This window comes from Babylonia areolata, chromosome 1 (genome assembly GCF_041734735.1).
Source record: "Babylonia areolata isolate BAREFJ2019XMU chromosome 1, ASM4173473v1, whole genome shotgun sequence".
NCBI classification, from domain to species: Eukaryota; Metazoa; Mollusca; class Gastropoda; order Neogastropoda; family Buccinidae; genus Babylonia; species Babylonia areolata.
The window spans coordinates 48,643,315-48,650,814 of NC_134876.1; positions in this window are offsets into that span (position 1 = coordinate 48,643,315).

A 7,500-nucleotide genomic window follows, 5' to 3' on the forward strand; every position below is an offset into this window, starting at 1 on the left:
GATTTGTTAAGGGTACATAATTATGTCATGACACGCCGGACAAGGGATCGAACTCGGGCGAGATTCCACCGCTCTAACCATTCGGCCACTGTGCTCTTTCCTCCCGGAATCTTATCCCTTATTTTCTATACCCCCCCCCCCCAACCCCCTCCACATCCCCCATCCACCCAGTCCACTAAACCCCATCCTTTCCAGTCTCTTCACTCCTCTCTGTGTAAATCGTACAGACAATCACAGTATTGAAGCAGACTCTTTCTGTCTCTGTCTCTGTCTCTCTCATTTCTGGGTTAATCTTATTTGTGTCTGTTCTCGTTTACTTCTTGAAGCCGTGCTGGATACGGTTACGGGAGCAGTTCAGTTCTGTACGGCTTCTGTCAGAATGCTTCCGGGCCTGAGCCCTTCAAATGGTTACTGTACTGTCTGGATGGGTGTTGTATGTTGTTCTTGATGTTGCTGTTGTTCTTTGTTGGCTGGTGTTGGTGATGTTGTTGGTGTTGTAGTGATGTCTTTTTTTTTTTTCTTTTCTTGTTTTCGACATTGCTGGTGTTGGTGTTTGGCGTACGCTGTTGGTGTTGTGCTGAAATAATCAATGGTGTTGAAGTGGTTACTGCTGTTGTTGGTGATGTTGTTGTTGCTGCTGCTGATGGTGGTGGTGGTGGTGGTGGCTGGATAATGTTATTGTGCTAAAGTCATTGTTGATGTTATTGTTGTTGCTGGTGGTGATGGTGGTACTGATATTGTAAAGATGTAGTTATTGCTGTTGTTGCTGGTGGTAGTGGTGTTGTACCGAGGTCGATTTTTTTTATAATATTGTTGGTGTTGGTGTTGGTGTTGGTAGTGATGATTATTGTAATGGAACTGGTTTTGCGTTATGGATATTGTTCACTGGCTTGTTGCTGTCGCCGCGGGCCTGCTATATGAATATAGTTCGCGCGCGTATGTTCGTGAGTGTGTGTGTGTGTGTGTGTGTGTGTGTGTGTGTGTGCGTGCGTGTGTGTGTGTGTGTGTGTGTGTGTGTGTGTGTGTGTGTGTGTGTGTGTGTGTGTGTGTGTGTGTGTGTGTGGTATCCGTCTTCATTTTCTCTGTCTGTCACTGTTTCTGTCTTTCTCTTTCAAACTGTCTATCTGTGCCTGTCTGCCCGCTGGTCCCCCTTTCCCTCCTTTGTTTCCTTCTATTCTTCTGTCTGTCTGTCTGTCTGTCTGTCTTTGTACATCATTCTCTCTCCGTTATTCTTTTGTTCATACATTGTCCCCCTTGCCAAAGTATAGTATTGTCAATGGCATGTCTGTCTGTCTTTGTACATCATTCTCTCTCCGTTATTCTTTTGTTCATACATTGTCCTCCTTGCCAAAGAACAGTATTGTCAATGCAATAAAACAATGTCCGCGTCCGTCCGTCTCTCTCTCTCTCTCTCTCTCTCTCTCTCTCTCTCTCTCTCTCTCTGCCTCTTCCTCCGCTCTCTTTCTATCACCATTGTCCCTTTCTCTCCCTTTCCCTCCCACCTTTTTCAGATGAGCACCGATTTCACCCTAAAAGCACCACGTAGAGACGGCTATGTCTGGACAGGACGTAATGATAGTCATTGACAGGGGACTAGCCATGTGGTGCACACACACACGTTAGGGTGGCGCTACTCACTGGGTTCTTTGAATTCTGCACAACATGACAGGAGGCAGAACTGTCGAATAAATATCGACGTGTGTGTGTGTGTGTGTGTGTGTGTGTGTGTGTGTGTGTGTGTGTGTGTGTGTGTGTGCGCGCGCGCGCGTTTGTGTGCGCATTTGTGTGTGTGTTTCTATGTATATTTCTTTGTCTTTTTTTTCTGTCTGTCTTCTGTATCTGTTTATTATGAGTTGGAAACAATAGCAACACACACACACACACGCACACACACACACACACACACACACACACACACACACACACACGCACGCACACAGACACGCGCGCGTGTGCATTCACACGTAGAAAGACGGTTGTGTTGTTGTTATTGAAAAACGACTGGAAGTAGGTATGATAAAAGCGGAGGAAAAAGAAAAACAGAGAGAGACAGAGACAGAGACAGACAACCACACGGACAGACAGAAATACAGAGAATTGAGACCAACAGAGATCAAGAGGAGATCAGCGAAGGTGAAGAAAAGCAGGTTCCATTGCCAAGAAAACACCTGCCAATGATTGATCATCCAGTGTGCTTCGTCCAGCTAGGGTTGAACCAAAAAAAAAAAAAAAAAAAAGGGGGGTGAGTTGGGGGTGAGGGGGGAGGGGCTGTGGGTGCGGGGGGGGCGGGGGGGGGGGGGGTGTAAAAAAATCCATTAGCCTTTCACAGTCATCGGGGCTAGTGATTAGTTTTCATCATACCATCACAAATGATAAGTAACCTGTTCATGATTAACGAAAATTAATCACCCATATTTATTTTCTTTTTGTTTGATATTCGTAAGAAATGATTGTGATGTTCACTAACTGTGAACAAACTCTAAGACAGTTGACAGTTTGTATTCCTTGACAGCTTGTGTAAAATCTTAAGAAATGAATGATAATACTCCATGATGTTACCCAACCTATGTACAATGCAGCAGCTTGGCTGTTTCTGTCTGTCTATTTACGTTGTTTTTTCTGTGTTTTTTTTTTCTTCTTTATAAATGTCTATTAAGATGTTGTCGTTATAAAAAATGTCAACTTATCAAAGTGGAATTAAAAAAAAAAAGTTAATTTTTTTCATCATACCTAGGGAGTCTACGGCTCAGCATAGGAAGGCGGGGCTCAGTTCTCTCCCTCCTGCCCCCCCCCCCACCCCACCCCCCCCCACACACACACACTCCCAACCCCGGAAATAGGTATTCAGTCACATCGCGGGTGGAGTGAGTGAGGAGTGAGGAGAGTGAGGTAAAGTGCCGTCACTCAAGGTCACGAACAACACCGTCCCGGAACGGGAAGCCTCAAACCTCTGATCACGTGTTGGACACTGGATGGAGAAGAAGCCCAATGCCCTAACCCATTCTGCCACGGAGGACACAAGCTGAATTGCACAGAACAGGGGGAAAACCCCCCCACAAAAAACACACAAAAACAACAGCAAAAAAACCAAAAAAACAACCCCAAAACAACAACAACAACAACAACAAAAAAAAAACACACCAAAAAACGAACAACAAAAACCAAAAAAAAAACCCAACAAAAAAACCCACAAAACCCCCCCACCAAAATCCCACTCGGTAGACGAACTCGATCATCTCGATAAGCCCAATGCCTAACCCATTCTGCCACGGAGGACACAAGCTGAATTACACAGAACAGGGGAAAAAAACACAAAAACACACATAAACAACAGCAAAAAAAAAAAAAAAAAAAAAAAAAAAAAAAAAAAAAAATCCCACTCGGTAGACGAACTCGATCATCTCGATAAACAGACTCATTTTAGCGTTAGTTGGAGTTCTGCTTCGGACACTGACATAGTACGTACTGTTATTTAGACTGTTTTTTTTCCCCTCCTATTACTGGCGTGTCATCCAGACAACGGAGGATTATTTGCTGGGGGGCAAAGTATTTGGATGGTTTGTCTGACATTTTTGTAGCAAGAAAAGGGAGTGTTAATGAGCACGTTTTCACGCGCGCACACACACACAACACACACACACACACACACACACACACACACACAAGCATACATACAAAGACACAAGAGGGAGAGAGAGAGAGACAGAGACAGAGAGAGAGAGAGAGAGAAGAGAATGCGAATGCGAATGTTTTATTTAGATTGGGCCATAACCCCTGTCTGAAGGGGGAATTACATAGTCGTAAACAAATAATATTCATAACATGAACGCAACTACATAACATATATAAATAAAAGTAGTACAAACATAATACAAGAACACATCTAACTAATATACAACATCCTCAGTGCTTTGTAAACAAACAGACCATGCTAGTTAAGACGTTTTCATTTCTAGATGCCATAAGTAAACTGAATCTAAAAAGACATGGATTTTGATAGTACTTAAGTTCATGTAGAACAGGGCACCAAGAGCGAGAGAGAGAGAGAGAGAGAGAGAGAGAGGGGGGGGGGGGGTTGGTGTGTGTGTGTGGGGAGGGGACGGGTGGGGTGGGGTGGGGGGGGGGGCTTGGGGGGAGGGGGGGGGGGGCGAGAGAGAGACACAGACAGTGAGAAAGAGTTCGTGTGGCTTGACGAGTTTGCCGCTCAATACAGTATGTGTGCCCAGTAACCATTTCACACAAAAATAAACACCGGTAGACAGAATCATGTCCATGATTCACATCCATAGAGCAGTGTGGTGAGAACTATGGCCTTGTATACTTTGAGCTTCGTCTCCAGGATGATACCTCTCTTGTTCCAAACGTTCTTATGGAGTCTGCCAAAGCAGCGCTGGCTTTGGCGAGTCTGGCATTCACCTCATTGTCGATGACAACTGTGCGAGAGAGTGTACTGCCCAGGTATGTGAACTTGTCCACCGCGTTCAGTCGTTGCCCGTTGATGAAGATGTTTGGTTCAACGTAAGGCTTTCCTGGAGCTGGCTGGTGCATCACCTCAGTCTTCTTTGTGCTGATTGTGAGGCCAAAGTTGTCACAGGCAGCAGAGAACTTGTCGACGCTATGTTGCATGTCAGCATCAGAGGCAGCGTTGAGAGCGCAGTCATCAGCAAACAGGAAGTCATTGACGGTGTCTGTCCTCACCTTGGTTTTTGCTTGAAGCCTCCTGAGGTTGAAGAGTGAGCCATCTGTGCGGTACCTGATGCCAATGCCTACGTCAGCGTCTCTGAAAGCATCTGTCAGCATGGCTGAAAACATGAGACTGAACAGGGCTAATACCGATAAACCCAGTGGATGTGTGTCTTTATGGTATGGAAGAAAGTTGCACATGACACACGGTACAAACTGGTGATGGTGGGCGAGAGATCCATACATGCATTCATTCAGAGAGAGAGAGAGAGAGAGAGAGAGAGAGAGAGAGAGAGAGAGATGGGATGGGGGGGGGGGGTAGACAGACACACAGACAGACATACAAACAAACACAAAGTTTGAGATACAGACAAAGAAATACACAGAAAGAAAGAGGTAGGGGAAATAGACAGAGAGAGAGAGAGAGAGAGAGAGAGAGAGAGAGAGAGAGAGAGAGAGAGAGGAGAGAGAGAGACAGAGAGAGAGAGAGAGAGACAGAGAGAGAGAGAGACAGAGAGAGAGACACACACAGAGAGAGAGAGACAGACAGACAGACAGACAGACAGAGAGGGGGAGCAGACAGACAGGCAGACAGACAGACAGACAGACAGACAGAGACAGACAGGGACAAAGAGAGGTTAGAAAGATACAGAAAGACAGGTATACACAGATAAGACAACACAAGACAAGGCTAGGCACAATTCATTATCTACGAGGATAATAGATTAGCCTCTTTTTTTTTTTTTTAATCCCGCCCTGAACAGGGTTCACATCCCTCACAGAGAAACAGACAAAGACCAGAGAAACTAGGCAAGGTCCCTACCATGCCACCTGAGGCAGAAAACACAATTACGTAACCTGTTCACGACGTTTACAGGGAGCTAATTCCGTGTGAAAAAAAGAAGGGGAGACAAGCCTGCCTGCCTGCCTGCCTGCATGCCAGTCGCAGACGACCCAAAAGGATCGATCGCAGAGAGAGAGAGAGAGAGAGAGGAGCGTTTACAGCCTTCGCTTTCTCGACCGCACACACACGCACATTCTCTCTCTCGCGTTCAGAGCCACCGACACATCACCGAGACTTTGTCGTACCCTCGACAGGAGGAAAGTTTCAGCATTGCAACAGTGTGAAGGGAGTGGTTGGTATCACGGAGATCGAGTTGCCTCTCTTTTTGCGCGCGCTCTCTCTTCTTCTCTCTGTTCCTCTCTCTCTGTCTGTCGATCTTCATCAGGAAGTCGCAGCAGAGTCCTGGAGAGAGTGTATGTAGGGATGGAGAGGTCCTAACAGGGCCGTTAACTCGTGTCTCGTCGGCCTCTCAACTGCCCACTTCACTTCGTTTCGCAGAGAACTCTCTCTTTCTCTCTCTCCTGGAAGTGTGGAAGGCTTTGTCTTGTTCGTCTTCATCCACAAACACGACGAGAACCGAATCGTCTGAGTCAGAACGTCATCATCTGTCATTGGAGATCTTTTTTTTTTTTTTTTTCTGATGGGGGGCTGACCAGTCATTCATCTAAAGGTAAATTGATGTGAGTTGTTGGGAAAAAATTGCTTTATTGTGTATTATTATTTTCTATTTTTTTTTTTGTTTTTTTTTTGTTTTGTTTTTTGGTTTTTTTGGCGCTCTGATTGGAAATGTCAGATACAATGTATTTGTTGTTTGGTTTAATCCTGTTTAGATTTGTTCATTTTCCCCCCAGTTATGTGTGCTTCTTTATGATCAACATTAATGTTTATATCTATATCTATGTCAATCTATCTATCTATCTATCTATCTATACATATATATATATATATATATATATATATATATATATATAGAGAGAGAGAGAGAGAGAGAGAGAGAGAGAGAGAGATAGGCATACACATACACGTGTACACACACACACACACACACACACACACACACACACACACACACACACACACACATATATTGTATCAAGAAAAGATCTTGTATGATCAACGGTGATGAACTGAACCTTTCAACGATACTGATTTCATACCTTCTATATGTCTGAATTGTTGATATTAGTAAATTTGATTATAACGACACTGCAAACATGAAATGTCAAACGTACCTTAAAAACACGTGTTATCATGATTATGATTATGATAATTATGATTAGCATCATCATCATGTGTGTGTGTGTGTGTGTGTGTGTGTGTGTGTGTGTGTGTGTGTGTGTGTGTGTGTGTGTGTGTGTGTGTGTGATCGTCAAAGAAGTTTGTCAACTCTTGAATTTTTGCCAGCACACGAATTCATATTATACCAGTGTTCCTGCTGTTGATATCTTTATCCAGATTGCAAGCCCTCCGACTCTACCCCTCGACCCTCGTCCGCACCAGACCAGACTCTGCCCCCTCCCCCAACCCCGCCCCCTTCCCATGTGTTTGTATAATGGGCTGGGGTCGATGTACAATAAACCATTTGTTCTTGTCTTGTCTTGTCTCTAAATGCTGCGTGAATTACACAAATGTTATTCGCGGTGAGATGGTGGTAGGGTGTATTAGTATGAAGTCAGAGAATTAAAAAAAAAAGAAAGAAAAATAGACGAAAAGTGTCTATAAGCCGGCCAACATGCAGAAGGGACCGTGACTCCCCCCCCCCCCTCTACCCCTTCCAATCCCCCTCCATCCCCCTTCACCCCCATCCCCTGCATAATACAGAGATCAAAATACATGTTGCTGCATGCTCTTGACGGTCTCATCTGCACCCAACCCTTTCTGTTTTTTTTTCCCCTTATTCTATTTCAATCATTTCCTTTCTATGCATGCTTTCTTTGTATTAGATCTAGATTTTTTGTGTATTGATCTGTTTG